We start from the raw sequence: 16,721 nt of genomic DNA on the forward strand, positions 1-16,721 counted from the left end.
GGCGGCAGAGACGTGCACAATGCGCGAGTTACATCTATGACACCGCATTCGATCTGTGATGGCATGTCGATATATCGTTGTGGGCTGCACTGTGACGACGTCTTTGTGAGTTTATTACACCAAGTGCTGGATTCCATTATTTATCAAGGTTGAAACCACTACCTCTATTAATTAAATTCGACGTCAAGCGAATCTAAATTGCCTCCTTCACTATCGAGCCCCAAAAGGATGATGTAGTTGCCAGAACTTCGACGTTGTCATACAATATACTGTGACCAGCGTCAATACAATGCTCTGCCACTGCCGACTTAATTATGTAAGTCAGAGTTTAGATAACGTATACAAATGATCAGAAGTACTGGAGGTTCGTACTAGGGTGGAGCTTTAAATAAAATATCTGGGCCGTGGCGGGGTTGCTGGCGTCGTCTTTTGAATTCCTGGCGCCACTAGCTCTATCTGTCGTGTAATGGCCGTCTGCTTTGAGGCTACTACGATCTTCGCTCGAGGCTCTTGGTGGAGACGGGGCGTGCTGTGACGTGGCGAGTTGGGGAGTGGTAACGGAGCGAGGACGAATGTGTGGGAGGTCCACCCCGCGAAGAAGGCGAGCACTTGCGCAAGCGTCTTGGGCATGGACTCCGGGCAGTGGTTGCTGGACATATTTTGTGGGCTGATTTGAATCCATGACTAAGTTCGAGGCCGTCTTCGTGCGCAGCCTGGCCAGCCAGCTGTAGGACGTGGCACACCCATGACAGAGTTGAGGCTAGTTTCGCTGTGCTGAATTCTGGACCCCCTTTGGAACCAGCAATCTTCAGTTTCGATTCGTTAACTTCCGTTAAGTTTTGGATTTCGATGTCTTAACTGTTATTTTCTTCTTTTTACACTCCTGGAAATGGAAAAAAGAACACATTGACACCGGTGTGTCAGACCCACCATACTTGCTCCGGACACTGCGAGAGGGCTGTACAAGCAATGATCACACGCACGGCACAGCGGACACACCACGAACCGCGGTGTTGGCCGTCGAATGGCGCTAGCTGCGCAGCATTTGTGCACCGCCGCCATCAGTGTCAGCCAGTTTGCCGTGGCATACGGAGCTCCATCGCAGTCTTTAACACTGGTAGCATGCCGCGACAGCGTGGACGTGAACCGTATGTGCAGTTGACGGACTTTGAGCGAGGGCGTATAGTGGGCATGCGGGAGGCCGGGTGGACGTACCGCCGAATTGCTCAACACGTGGGGCGTGAGGTCTCCACAGTACATCGATGTTGTCGCCAGTGGTCGGCGGAAGGTGCACGTGCCCGTTGGCCTGGGACCGGACCGCAGCGACGCACGGATGCACGCCAAGACCGTAGGATCCTACGCAGTGCCGTAGGGGACCGCACCGCCACTTCCCAGCAAATTAGGGACACTGTTGCTCCTGGGGTATCGGCGAGGACCATTCGCAACCTTCTCCATGAAGCTGGGCTACGGTCCCGCACACCGTTAGGCCGTCTTCCGCTCACGCCCCAACATCGTGCAGCCCGCCTCCAGTGGTGTCGCGACAGGCGTGAATGGAGGGACGAATGGAGACGTGTCGTCTTCAGCGATGAGAGTCGCTTCTGCCTTGGTGCCAATGATGGTCGTATGCGTGTTTGGCGCCGTGCAGGTGAGCGCCACAATCAGGACTGCATACGACCGAGGCACACAGGGCCAACACCCGGCATCATGGTGTGGGGAGCGATCTCCTACACTGGCCGTACACCACTGGTGATCGTCGAGAGGACACTGAATAGTGCACGGTACATCCAAACCGTCATCGAACCCATCGTTCTACCATTCCTAGACCGGGAGGGAACTTGCTGTTTCTACAGGACAATGCACGTCCGCATGTATCCCGTGCCACCCAACGTGCTCTAGAAGGTGTAAGTCAACTACCCTGGCCAGCAAGATCTCCGGATCTGTCCCCCATTGAGCATGTTTGGGACTGGATGAAGCGTCGTCTCACGCGGTCTGCACGTCCAGCACGAACGCTGGTCCAACTGAGGCGCCAGGTGGAAATGGCATGGCAAGCCGTTCCACAGTACTACATCCAGCATCTCTACGATCGTCTCCATGGGAGAATAGCAGCCTGCATTGCTGCGAAAGGTGGATATAGACTGTACTAGTGCCGACATTGTGCATGCTCTGTTGCCCGTGTCTATGTGCCTGTGGTTCTGTCAGTGTGATCATGTGATGTATCTGACCCCAGGAATGTGTCAATAAAGTTTCCCCTTCCTGGGACAATGAATTCACGGTGTTCTTATTTCAATTTCCAGGAGTGTATATCTATAGGTCTGTTGCGATCATTACGATTTCTTAGCTGATCTACTTCACCACCAGTTGGTTCCTGGAATTGTGGCTGAATTGTGCCTGTTGTTTTCTTTTCCTGAGTCGATATTTCCTTGGTTGTTTGTTAACAGGATATCCTAAACTATGTGAGCCGATGGTGTTTCCTAAGCCGGAGCGATAACGAGGTTCTTCTATGCTGTGGCCAGATGCTCCGCCGTAACGCAGTACCTAGATGGTTGGGTTTTAGCCGACCTCCCTGCCAAATGTCTTCGGTCACCGTATAAGTACCTTTCTCTTGTAATAGGGACGGTGCCGGTCTTGGGACACCTTCGGGCATTGCAAACGTCATCGCTCTGTTAATTTTATTGGCTTAGGAGGTGCCTGGGTCTCAAAATTTGCAATTGCTGAGGCTATGTAATTGGGTTTGGCAGCCTAGTTATCTTTCGGGCGTTTCGTCGTCGTTGTGGAGGCGGTATCTTCCAGTGACGCGGGTATACCGTTTGGCTAGTTACTGTTGCTTTCATGAAATTAACCTTGCTGTGTTAATATTTATTTTGCGGGTCTGTGTCCAATGGAAAGAGCTTTGAAAGGCCAGACGTCTCGTTGTAACCGTTCTTGGTCCTCCTGTTTGGTGTAGTCTTGCGCTCCTTGCGTATAATCCTTCCGGTGCACTCCTGGTGAGGAGGCAATTCTAACACTTGTTTAATTAACTAAGTCTGTTATTATTGAAGGCCTGCTTATTTTCTATTTGGTAATTTTATTTAACTGAAGCTGCTACTAAAGAAGGCCTGGCTGTTTTCTGTTTGATAATGATAATTTTACTTACCTGAACCTGTTATTGTTGAAGGCCTACCTGTTTTGCATTTGGTAATTTTGTTTAACTGAAGCTGTTGTCACTGAAGATCTGCCTGTTTTCCATTTGCTAGTTTTATTTAACTTGAGCTGTTATTAAAGAAGGCCTGCCAGTTTTCTGTTTGATAATTTTATGTAACTGAAGCTGTTACTATCGAAGGCCTGCCTGTTTGATATTTGGTACTTGCTAGTTTTAATTTACTGAAGTTGTTACTAAAGAAGGCTTGCCTGTTTTCTATTAACTAATTTTACTTAACTGAAGGTGCTAATATTGAAGGCCTTCCTGGTCCCTTTTAATTAAATTAAGAGCTATTTCATAATTTGGGTTAGCTGAAACTCTTATTAATCAAGGCATACCCGTTTTTATTGCCCTTCTATTGAGATCTCATATCTTACCCAGTCTGTGTTGTAATTAACTGAAATTGTGATTGCCAAAGGCCTACCTGTTGCGCAGGTATTTATCCCAATAAGTAGTAACAGGAAATGACACATGATGGTACACTGGCCCTAACCTTTCGATTTTTGAAAGTTTTGAACACATATTCGGCGATCTTAAACGTAGTTAAAATTAAAATTTAAAACAGTCTTGATCGCAATCTTGTTAAAATATTTTTGTTATTGGAGTGAGTGACCGGTTTCGACTCTATGAAAGAGTCATCTTCAGACTCCGGAGCGGTGGATTGACACTGCTGGATGAGTTCCGTCGATCCTCTACGCTCGAGTAACTAACTGCTCAATAACTGACGTCGAAGGTCGACGGAACTCATCCAGCAGTGTCAATCCACCGCTCCGGAGTCTGAAGATGACTCTTTCATAGAGTCGAAACCGGTCACTCACTCCAATAAAAAAATATTTTAACAAGATTGCGATTGAGACTGTTTTAAATTTTAATCCTAACCTTTCGCCTTACATCTCTTTATCCATAACTGCAGGTGAAAGTATGCAAAAGATCTGATATGTTAGAGAGTGGTGCTTACCAACCTGGCTGAAGCTGACGCCGTGGTGAACTGCATATGGCCACAACGGTACTGCTGCTAGTGGCTGGACGCGAGTTAAACGGTGTACGAAGGTGCGCCCATTTTCTGCATTATGTCAGTTGCAGCCAACGGGAACTTAACTTATTTAAAAAGCATTAATACTTTTGAAAAAAACACGAAAATAATAGCACAGTTCTATGTATGGCATTATACAAATAGAACTTTCCAAACAAATGAACAAATCGTGAATAATCTTGCTACAAGTTTATGAAAGACTTTTAACACTAGAAGTATTTCGTGGTTCATTCGCAGTACCAAACATTCCCGTGACGTTTAATCATTTAAGAGGTTGTACAACTCACCAAAATTTCATCCCACTAGCTCTCGTACAAGTATAAAAATTTACTTGGGTTAGATAGAGCAGCAATCAGTCGTAGAATTAAGTTGCTTTAATATGGCATTTATAGTCTAACCGCAGGTCAGATTTCGACCTGTGTCAGGTCATTATCAATGCTAAATAAATACAAGAGTATATATTATAATGTGATTTACAAAAGTTATAAGTCCATCACATCGTTGTCTTTTAATGTTAACATTACATACCAGTACGGAATTGTAGCAGTTGTTCGTGCTCAGTTCAACCATTACTGTCGTAAAATTATATGTTGGTTTCACAGTACACATCGATTTTGCGTATGGCGCCCTCTATGAGCTGCGCCTGAAGTTTACAGTTTTGACGACATTTTTTGTAATATTTATGTTGTATAGTAACTAAGTAGTAACATGAAATTATTATGAGTAAAACTATGTAAAATTACAAATCTTACTTTTTTCATGTCTGTAACGTGCTGGATGTTTAAAATTACTATAGCACGTAACAGTGACTGTTTACGCCTCATGGGCTAAAATTAATTATAAAGCTGACATGGCTACGTAAAGTACGTTATGGGAAGTATTGCATATTTTGTCGTGTTGGGACCTGTCTTAACTTAATTAGTTGTAACTTGACAAAAGATATAACGTGAACTTTATTTACAAAATGCACTTTGTTGCCGCTAGTAGCGCTTGTAAGCATCATTTCAATATGTAGCACTTAGTGGCCGAGAAATAAGAACAACCCAATATAACCACAGTCGTTGCGTGCACCCAACCCATGGAGGGCAACCTGATGAAAAATTTACTTGCTATACCTGAAACACCATGTGGGTCATTTTTTAGCCATACGCAGTTTAATGCAGTATGATATTAGTAACAATCTTTTTCTGTTTCTAAATAGTTTCTGGGCGCACCTCGACTTCGTTCACGAGATGATGCAATATATTACGACAGTTTAGAACAAAAATAACCTGAAACACGAAGAAGTCGGAGGAGATTGATTCTGTGTCATCAGGGAGATAACTCAAGGAAAGTGATCAATTTTTGCTTGCTCCGGAAATATGTAATCTATTTAATGACAACTGCATTGCGTGCTGGAAGCCAGGTGAGAATATGACTGTCGACGAGCAGTTGTTTTCTCACAAGTGCAGCTACCCATACCGAGTAAACCTGACAAGTACGAGATAAAATACTGGCTTTTGTGTGATGCTGACAAGTGCTACATACTGAACGGATTGCCTTACCGTGGCAAACATGAAACTCGTGATCCGAGCAAGGGACTTGGCCACCACGTCGTTATGAAGTTGGCACAGCCATTCCTCAACTGTGGTCGTAACATCACGACTGACAACTTATTCACCTCCGTGAAACTGACGACTGAGCTGAAACAAAAAGGAAGAAGTTTAGTTGGCACTCTTCAGAGATCACTCGAAGAGATCCCTCCTGCGGCGCGAAGTGGAGACGACGCTTTGTCTGCAACACACTCGCACAAGTTAGGCCACGATCTTCTCCCGGTAGACCAAGGCAAAACGAAAATACTGCTCTTATTCTCAGTAACATGCATGCTGGGTGCCCGTGTAATGAGAATACTGAGAAGAAACTTCAAGAATCTGTGAAGTTTTATAGTGAAACTAAGGGTGCAGTCGATATAGATGACCAAAAGACTGGACCCTACAGTGTTCGAGCTAGCATCTTTTTACGACGTTCTTGACCTTGCCATGATCAATGCGCAGACAGTTTTTAAGTCATTTACCTCTAAGAAGATTTCACGGCGAAACTTTACAGTGAGACAGCTTTCTGTCCCCTACAAACTGAAGAGAGCAGCGTGTCTCCCGTTGAAGGCACTCGGTACCGGTGTTGGCCAACCTGGAAGTAGAAAGCGTTGTCAAATTCAGGTTTTCAGCAACGAAAAAAATAATAAAATATCACATGCATGTCGAAAGTGCAAGAAGAATGTGTGCAAAAGCTGTCAAACCAAAACTGTCGTCCAATGTCTGAATAGTAAGCCCATCGCAGCTTAGATAATTCTGTCCACTCCTTTGTTGCTAAATATACCCAAATCTTTACAGTTCTAAGGTGAAATTGTTTGTTCTTTTGTTTCTGCTCATTGATTGCAATAAGCAAGAAAGCAGGCATTTTAGTTATATGCTGCACTTTATAAATTTTTACAAATACTCGGTACTGATTTTATTTGTCTGTAAAAGTAAAAATGATATTAGTACTCACATAAACAAAACGTTTTGACTCTGCTTCAATCATTTTGTAGTTTTACTTACTTGTTTTAATGTCATCTGTAAAATTTAAAATAAAAAATGTTATTTCTGAAAATTTTTTTTTGACAGTGTCCTATTCATTTTAGAGACCAAATTATTCTCTGATTAAACTTTACAGTCCTACTGATCATATAGTTAATATGACGACACCCAAAAACCCACCCAAATACCAAAAAGACGGGGTTTCCTACGGTGGGTCGAAAATGACCCACGTATTACTTCAAGGGGTACTTCTAGTGTTAAAACAGAAATGCCAATGGAAACAGTTGTAGGGTCGTTGAACGCTAGCTAGTGACGCTTCTTGGTACTCCTTGCGACGCCGTTTCCTTGGAAATATCGAAGACATGGCTACTGGTAGTCAAATATTATGCTGTAAGACGCCGTTTTTATGGTAACTAGCAGCAGTTACGGTTAAGACTGCAAGCAGCTGTTCACCACGCCTCCCGCTTCAGTCAAAGTGGGAGAACATCATGCTACTGTATTTCCGATCTTTTGTATATGTAATGTATAGGCTGACTTCCCTAAGTAACATTGGAACCACGAGACCGCTACGGTCGCAGGTTCGAATCCTCCCTCGGGCATGGATGTGTGTGATGTCCTTAGGTTAGTTAGTAAGATGTTAAGTCATATAGTGCTCAGAGCCATTTGGACCCTAAGTAACAAACATTTTCATTCTCTTATGATGCTCGTAGCCTGAAGATACCCGATTAAAAGTACGTAAACCGATCATTTTAACACACGATCACTGCTGCCAGCTGCATTGGGACAATTCGCGGAGTCGGTGTAAACGAGCGAAAATGCGTACCGGACTGGGTTTCGATCCCGGGATCCCCTGTGTACTTGCCAGGTGCGGTAAATACTGCGCCATCCGGGACACAGTGTTATCGTAACTGCATGGCCGATCCACACCCACATCGAGCACCACTTATCCACAGCCATTGTCAAAAAAATGGCTGTGAGCACTATGGGACTCAACATCTTAGGTCATAAGTCCCCTAGAACTTAGAACTACTTAAACCTAACTAACCTAAGGACATCACACACACCCATGCCCGAGGCAGGATTCGAACCTGCGACCGTAGCAGTCCCGCGGTTCCGGACTGCAGCGCCAGAACCACACGGCCACCGCGGCCGGCACCTATTGTCCATTTCCTCCATATCCGCTCTTCCGAGATACCCATAGGACGTCGAACGTATTTGACCATTCGCACTGAAGAAGGTGGATTCATTGCCCAGCTAGGCCTATCAAATTATATGAATGTTCTGACTAATTGAGTATCTTTTGAATTCAGAACGTCAGCAAACAAACAAACACCACTAATGAAATGCTGATTACCTTCCAACCATTACCACTGAAGAGATTAACCATTTCAAACTCCACAGCTTACTTGGTGATATTGACCCCAGAAATGTAAGCACTCTGGTAAAAAAAACTAGTCCGCCTCAGGACACGTCGCGATAATACCGTGTAGCACCGCCCCTAACTTATTTAGACTCATGTACCAAAAAATTGATCAACTTCTTTCACAGCGTGGTCATGGGCACGTCCAAACACGAAAGCACCTTTCTCCTACTCTGCGATCTTTCCACGTTGACCAATATTACTGTGCAGACAGCACACACCCAGCAGCCGCCTACACACCACTTCACAATCGTGACTTATGTCGTTGGTCTATCACATGACCACCTAATACCAGTCCTATTGCCTCTAGGGCATTCCAAAGCGACCAATGAGCTTCTTTTAAGACAGAGACTAATACTGCCTTTTTGACTTAACCAGTCAAAAAGGCAGAATGTTTCTGCTAGAAAGACCAGATAAGCGGTTGTTAGCATCCCACTTAGACATTCAACTGACATCACTTAATTCCAGTAAGATGGACGTTTAGTAGTTATGAGCAAAGTTTAAACAGATTGCAAATCGTGGTCTTGAGGACTATGTGTCTAGTAAATGGATTAAGGACGGCAAAAACCCACCATGGTTTAACAACTAAATTCGGAAAATGCGGAGGAAGCAATGGCAGTTGCACTCTCGGTTGAAAAGAGAACGCGCAAATTACGACAGGCAAAATTTAATACAGATTCGTGGGTCTGTGAAAAGATATATGGGCGACTCATATAATTATCACCATCGTAGCACCTTAGCAAAAGATCTAGCCAAGGACCCGAGAAAATTCTGCTCCTGCGTAAAATCGCTAAGCAGGCCTAAGACTTCAATCCAGCCGCTTGTTGATCAGTCTTGTGTGGTAGTTGAAAAAAGCAAAACGAAAGCAGAAGTTTCAAACTTCGCGTTTAAAAATCCGTTCAGGAGGAGGAATCGTACAAACATACAATCGTTTGAGAATCGAACAGACTCCAACATGGAGGTCATAGTAAAAACTATCCCTGGTGTAGAGAAACATCGAAATAGTTGAAAACAAATAAATCGCCAGGTCCGGATGGAATCCCATTTTTGTTTCACTGAGACTATTCTATGACATTGGCCCCTTACCTAGATTGCATTTATAGCGAATCTCTTGCCCAGCGCAAAGTCCAAAGAAATAGGAAATACGCATACGTGGCTCCAGCATATAATAAGGGATAAAGGAATGGATCCGTAAAATTACTTACCAGTAGCCCTAACAACCGTTTGCTGCACAGTCCTTGAAAATATTCTCAGATCACATTTAATAAATTTTCTTGAGACCGAGAAGCCTATGTCCACGTATCAGCACTGCTTTAGAAAGCATCGCTAGTGCGAAACTCAGTTTTCCCTTTTCTTACATGGTGTCTTGCGAACCATGGATGAAGGGTAACGGGCGAGTTCCATACTCTTGCATATCCGTACAACACTGCCGAATGTTAACAAAGATATAAGCATACAGCACAGTTTGCCGGATATGTGAGTGACTGGAAAACTTCATAAGTAACGCAACCCAGCATGCTGTCCTCGATGACGAATATTCATCAGAGACAAGGATATCGTCAGCAGTGTCCCAGGGATATGTGATAGGACCACTGCTATTTTCTACACACATGAGTGATCTGGCGAACAGCGTAAGCAGTAGATTGCTGACGATGCGGTGGTGCATGGAAGGTGCCGTCTTTGCGTGGATTACGAAGATACAAGATTACTTGAACAAAATTTGTAGTTCGTGTGATGAATGGCAGCTAACTCTAAATGTAGAAAAATGTAAGTTAATACTCTCTTTCAAATTCTGAAGGTGGCAGGGGTAAAATACAGGGAACGAAAGGCTATTTACAATTTGTACAGAAACCAGATGGCAGCTATAAGAGTCGAGGGGTATGAAAGGGAAGCAGTGGTTGGGAAGGGAGTGAGACAGCGTTGTAGCCTATCCCCAATGTTATTCAATCTGTATATTGAGCAAGCAGTAAAGGAAACAAAAGAAAAGTTCGGAGTAGGTATTAAAATGCATGGAGAAGAAATAAAAACTTTGAGGTTCGCTGATGACATTGTAATTCTGTCAGAGACAGCAAAGGACTTGGAAGAGGAGTTGAACGGAATGGACAGTGTCTTGAAAGGAGGGTATAAGATGAACATCAACAAAAGCAAAACGAGGATGATGGAATGTAGTCGAATTAAGTCGGGTAATGCAGAGGGAATTAGATTAGAAAATGAGACACTTAAAGTAGTAAAGGAGTTTTGCTATTTGGGGAGCAAAATAACTGATGATGGTCGAAGTAGAGACGATATAAAATGTAGACTGGCAATGGCAAGGAAAGCGTTTCTGAAGAAGGAAAAATTGTCAACATCGAATATAGATCTAAATGTAAGGAAGTCGTTTCTGAAAGTATTTGTATAGAGTGTAGCCATGTATGGAAGTGAAACGTGGACGATAAATAGTTTAGACAAGAAGAGAATAGAACCTTTCGAAATGTGGTGCTACAGAATAAGAGATGGGGCCCCTCCACGCCCGCACCAACGTGGTGACCAAACCAAAAGTTCTACTGTCACCTCCGTAAACATGTTAGTTATCTAGTAAGTGGATCACAGGATGCTGGGCTGTGATGTTGTCCGTGCGTCTGGGTAAGGCTACGCATTAACACGGTCCATCAGGTGATAGATAGTGGACGAAACGCGAGTGAAGGAGAATGCTGAAGACTAGATGGGTAGATCACACAACTAATGAGGTGGTATTGAATAGAATTGGGGAGAAGAGGTGCTTGTGGCACAACTTGACTAGAAGAAGGGATCGGTTGGTAGGACATGTTCTGAGACATCGAAGGATCACCAATTTAGTATTGGATGGCAGCGTGGAGGGTAAAAATCGAAGAGGGAGACCACGAGATGAATACACTAAGCAGATTCAGAAGGATGTAGGCTGCAGTAGGTACTGGGAGATGAAGAAGCTTGCACAGGATAGAGTAGCATGGAGAGCTGCATCAAACCAGTCTCAGGACTGAAGACCACAACAACAACAATTCAGATGAGTGGGAAAAACAAACCGATTATGGTGGAGTACAACATTAATAGTGTGCTGCTTGACACAGTCAAGTTGTTGAAATATCTGGGCGTAGCGTTGCAAAGCGACATGAAATTGAACGAGCATGTGAGAATTATGTTAGGGAAGGTGAATGGTCGACTTCGGTTTATTGGGAGAATTCTGAGAAAATATGGTTCATCTGCAAATGAGACCGTTTATAGGACGCTAGTGCGACCTATTCTTGAGTACCACCCGAATGTTTGGGATTCATCCCAGGTCGAGTTTAAGAAAGACATCAAAGTAATTCAAAGGCGGGCTGCTAGATTTGTTCAGGTAGGTTCGAAAAACACGCAAGTGTTACGGAGATGCTTCGGGAACTCAAATGGCAACCCCTTGAGGGAAGGTTACATTCTTTTAGAAGAAAATTTATATAACCATCATTTGAAGCTGACCGCAGAACGATTCCATTGCCGGCAACATATGTTTCACATAAGGACCACGAAGATAAGATACGGAAAATTAGGGCTCATACGGAGGAATATAGATGGTCATTTTTCCATCGCTGTGTTCGCGTGTGGAACAGGAAACGAAATGCACTGTGCGCGAATATGTATGTACGCAGATGCAGATGCACAAGCCAGCATGCATTTCTCAGTTCCTTACGTAGTCTTCCTCGAGAATTAGTACCCACAGTCTCACTTTTTGTTAGAATAATTTTGTGGGCGTGAGTTACAGGCTTTAACGTTTCGTTGGACTTGGAATACGAGTAGTTTTGTGAGTGTCAGTTTCAGACTTTAACTTTTCATTGGTCTTAGATCATTTGACTGTGTCTTATGTGACTGATTATGTCTCACTATACAATCTTAAACTTTATTTATGTAATTTCAGGCAACTGGGAACTACAATCATTGCTGGAGTTGAAATTTATATTCATGTACATTCATTACAATGAACTTTAATTTTGTGTCACGGCTGGTAGTGGGAAACTGCAGTTTCGGTCTTTGAAAATTTGCTCTTGATTTTCGTCAACTACTGTGCAGTAAAATGGACTTTTCTTGCACGTTTTTCTGTAGTCAGAGTTCTTTTAGCACCACACAGTAATTATTGTGTAACTGTTGTTTCAATTTTGAATCCGCATTGTATGTGAGACCACCATTTTATTTTAAAATATAACCCTCCGGTTCCGTCAACATCATTAATCCCTTGGGATTTATCCAGTCCTTTTACTTACACACATACATTTTTCTCTGACTTGTTTCTTTACTTAAAATGGTTAAGAATCAATTCTGTTTTAAATGTATGGGCTTTAAAGTGACTGTGTACAACCATCCTTCTGATATTAATGAGTCAAGTTTGTAAATTAGGTCGTGCACTGTCGACGCCAATGGCGACCTTTAAAACCGCCGGTATTCTTGTGCAGTGCTGTAAGTAATCTGGTCACATTTCATCGCTAACGACTTGTAACTTTACATTCTGATGTAAATAACCTGTCAAAACAAAGCTCTACAACAGAGTGCATACTGTTATAAAACCTTCTGCCACATTAAAATCGTCTGGTAGACCGGGACTCGAAGCCCAGACATTAAATCTCCTTGACAGTGGCTTTTTACTCAGCATGTACTTTCGGGCAAGAATCATCTAATTTCATCAACATGTATCTAGAAATTACAGCATAGACTTTCACATACAGCGTGTGACAAATTACAACTATATACCATATTGGTGTTCGTATCTCAAACGTTACCCGTAATTGGCAAATGTCTAGCAAGTGAGCTATCAGAGCGCAACCCACGGGCTAAATCATTGCTTCGGTCTGCTAACGCCCCACCCCCACACATAAGCACACCTCTTGTAACCTACTACACTTTTCAAGTATACCACCCGGAAAAAGGTTCCAGCGAGCACTCGGTTAGCTATAATATGGCTTTTGTGACTTGATACTCACTTCCAAGGCATACAAATACCACCCCTGGCGTTGATTCTCTGCAGGCCATACAAGTAACAGCTTTCTTTAAAGGATATATAATATTTCAGATAATTGTTTATTTCTCCAACTTCCCAATTTTAGCTCTTCCAGTCGTAATTTAGTAGTACATGTGCAATAGAGTTAGTTTGGGAACTCTGTCACAGCCAATCCCAAGCTCGGCAGAGAAAGATGGAGGGGAAGGAGTAACACCACGTTAGAAGATAAACAACAAAAAACAAACCTTGATTAACCTGGCTTTTAGTGAAAGTTCCTTGTATGAGCCTCTAATCGGTATTACGACAAAGACCTTAACATTAGCGATGGAGGAAAAGAGGGACTCTGATGTGGCGAAACAGGAGGAACAGGCAACTCTGCGTGGTATAAAAAGAGCATTAAATACAGGGTAGACGAGATTCTGAACCAGTGGAAAAAGTAACACATCAAGAGGAATGAAACCTCGACCAAAGAGCTGACAGTTCGTGAGCTTGAGCCATCAAGGTGGTACCTCCATCGCATGACTTAATCTGCTAAAGGCTAGTGACTATAAAGAGGGTATCCACAATTACTCATAAATTTCACACATACATAGAGTCATATGGGTTTAAAAGATGGAGGAGTAGATAAGAAGAGAACCAATAAAATCAGGCATTTCACGAACAGGTAAGATAGGTACATGAACTGTACGAGGGCTAAATAACAGAAAAGGGACTAAATCAAGAATTAAAGTTAAAGAAAGTTGATATTGCCACGACAACTGAAAAAAAAGAAATTAACGCATACAAAAGAACTTGAAGATTTTATGATAATATATAGTGGAATTCCCCAAAATAGAAGAGCTGCTCTGGAGTTGCAATAATGATACGTAATTCATGGAAATCAGAAACAATAAGCTGCTCCTATGTCTCTGAAGTAACTGTAGCTTTAAGATTAAAAATAGATAGGAATCGTATGACTATTATCGGATTTAATCCCCTAGAATACAGAAAAATAGGTGGGACGCTAATATTCTATGACACTCTTCAGAAGGCATTGAATAAAATAGTAAAGTATATCATGTCTGCATTGCGGGAGACCTTAATACTATAATGGGGAAAACCATTACTGCTTAAGTGGTAGCCGCCGTCAAGGAAGTTGTTTTAAATAGAAATGGAAAAGAACTTCGATAGTTCAAATCATTTTACCAACTAAAAATTAAAAATGCTTTCCTTAGGAAGAGAAATATTCAGTAATACACATGAACAATCAGAGGACAACAATCAGTCATTGACTACATTCTTGTCACGATACAATAAATGATCTTGTTAAACATATTACAGTATTTAAATGTTCAGAAATCAGATCAAATCACTTTTTGGTTATTACAAAAATTAGAATGTTAAGAATGTGCATGGGGGCTTAATTAAACATGATTGAAAATATTTTTTATTTTTCGTAGCTGTAAGTCCGATTACGCTGTTTCGTAAACGGTTGGCCCTGACTAGTATTATTACGCTATCTGACTGCAAAGAACAACAACAAATAATGAAATGAAAATTTTGGTTAACACAATTAATTAATTAAGTCCCCAGCAACTATAAACCTACAAAACCAAAGCACAAATGTAATTGTTCTGTGTGTGGGAGTGTGACTCAACGCACATCTGGCACGGTTCTTCTTCAACAAGACAAGAATTTTTAAATACCAATTTTACTGACGTGATAAAAGAAAATTAGAAATACTATAATTGTTCAAGGAAAGTAGAATTACACTCTAATACAAGAACACACGCCAGATGCTTTGTTGACTGAACCTGTAATGACGCATTATTTAGGACACTGAAATAAAAACAAACGGAGTTAGTTACCTCATTTATATTGATGAAAATCATTCTAATCCTTACATTACATCTCAACCAGAACTCTCCAATATCACATCTCAGCAAGCACAGCCTACAAGCACATCTCAACAAACACTCTCTGCTACAACATCTCAGCACAGACTACCACGAGTCCTCGACAGGCACAGACTACCACGAGCTCTCGACAAGCACTGATTGCTACGAGTTCTTAACAGGCACTCTTCTACCACGAGCTCTCGACAAGCACTGTGTAGGCGGCTTAATAATATTCTTTGGCGCAATCTCTGGCGCAGTGGCTCAGTGTAGCCACCTTTCATATGCCCCTCCTCCACAGGCCAGAATTTGATGGTATTTTTGCCAGCATTGGTGGTGAAAATACCACCAAATTCGTCCAGAAAAATACAGACAAAAATAAAAGATAATATTAATACCTAAATATCACATAATTAGTTAAAATTTTGGCTTTGCACTGACCTTTCACTAACCTAATATATAAAATACAGTAGGCAATACAAATTCTTTTCATACATGTGGCTTTACATAATAGTTTACACAATACACAAAAAATCAGTTTATACAAATGTTCACATAAAATACTTTTAATTGTTGAAAAAAAAACAAATAGTTGATCATTCCAGCCCAGCAATGGTCAACAGGTGCAAACACCAACAAGTGACATCATTTCAGCAGAAACAGTCCATCAGTTGCACCCAGCAATGTTGAGAGCAGGTGCAGACACCAACAAGTGACATCATTTCAGTAGAAGCAGTCCATCAGTTGCACCCTGCAATGTTGAGCAGGTGCAGACACCAACAAGTGACATCATTTCAGTAGAAGCAGTCCATCAGTTGCACCCAGCAATGTTGAGCAGGTGCAGACACCAACAAGTGACATCATTTCAGCAGAAGCAGTTCCATCTGTGGCACCCAGTAAAGTTGAGCAGGTGCAGACACCAACAAGTGACATCATTTCATTAGAAGCAGTCCATCAGTTGCACCCAGCAATGTTGAGTAGGTGCAGACACCGACAAGTGACATCATTTCAGTAGAAGCAGTCCATCAGTTGCACCCAGCAATGTTGAGCAGGTGCAGACACCGACAAGTGACATCATTTCAGTAGAAGCAGTCCATCAGTTGCACCCAGCAATGTTGAGCAGGTGCAGACACCGACAAGTGACATCATTTCAGTAGAAGCAGTCTATCAGTGGCACCCAGCAATGTTGAGTAGGTGCAGACAGCAACAAGTGACTTCATTTCCATACAAGTAGTCCATCAGTTGCACCTAGCAATGATGAGCAGGTCCAGAGAGCAGTCCATGATATTCACTATCACCGATCACACTGTTCATCAGAGTATATAAGCACAAATTAAACATGTCCTAGTGGCACCAATCATGTAGAAAAAGTACAAGTAACAGTCCATAATATTCACTATCCCTGATCACACTGTTCATCAGCAGAAATTAAACATGTCCTAGTGGCACCAATCATGTAGAAAAAGTACAAGTAACTGTCCATAATATTCATTATCACTGATCACACAGTTCATCAGCAGAAATTAATCATTCCTAAGTGTCACACATTATGTTGAAAAAGTGCAGGTAACAGTTCACAATATTTACCTTCACTAATCAGACAGTTCAGGCATGAACAATAGTTTGAATGCACATACAAATGCTTTTACACTAAACATACAAAATATAACAAACACACAA

The sequence above is a fragment of the Schistocerca piceifrons genome, chromosome 1 (assembly GCF_021461385.2).
Source record: "Schistocerca piceifrons isolate TAMUIC-IGC-003096 chromosome 1, iqSchPice1.1, whole genome shotgun sequence".
Lineage (NCBI taxonomy): Eukaryota > Metazoa > Arthropoda > Insecta > Orthoptera > Acrididae > Schistocerca > Schistocerca piceifrons.